This window comes from Brassica oleracea, chromosome C4 (genome assembly GCF_000695525.1).
Source record: "Brassica oleracea var. oleracea cultivar TO1000 chromosome C4, BOL, whole genome shotgun sequence".
NCBI lineage: Eukaryota > Viridiplantae > Streptophyta > Magnoliopsida > Brassicales > Brassicaceae > Brassica > Brassica oleracea.
Window position 1 is genome coordinate 39,310,900 of NC_027751.1, and position 506 is coordinate 39,311,405.

Here is a 506-nt window from a genome sequence, read left to right on the forward strand (position 1 = left end):
CTTGTGCAACATCAACTTTATATCTCACGATTTCTATTCCTCACAAGACCCATTTATATCCACTGGTTTTAACATCATATGGCGTCTTAATCATATGGCCAAATATGTTTTTCTTCCTTAAACTATTTAACCTCATGTTTCCATTCAATCCAATATGTTCTACGAGTGTGCACTCTTATATTGACGTGGGTTCATGATCCTCGCTTATATTCATAAATTCAAGTGCTACCTTGTATGCAAATAAATCATCTTATGTCGACATTTCTTATTGGTTCTATTATGTTCCAGCATGATATAATCGATTGAGATTCATAATTATCAGGACTTTTAATACTTTGCAGCTTAGCGTCCAAAGCTACATTGTTTGGTACCTGTACCTTAGAGTCGGCCGGCCTTATCTCCATGTCTGGGATGGTTTCTTTAGTAACCTCGGATTTGGATTTTGATTATCATACTCTGCACCTTTCTTTTGTTTCCAAGGATTCTAATTTTTTGTAATCTATTTG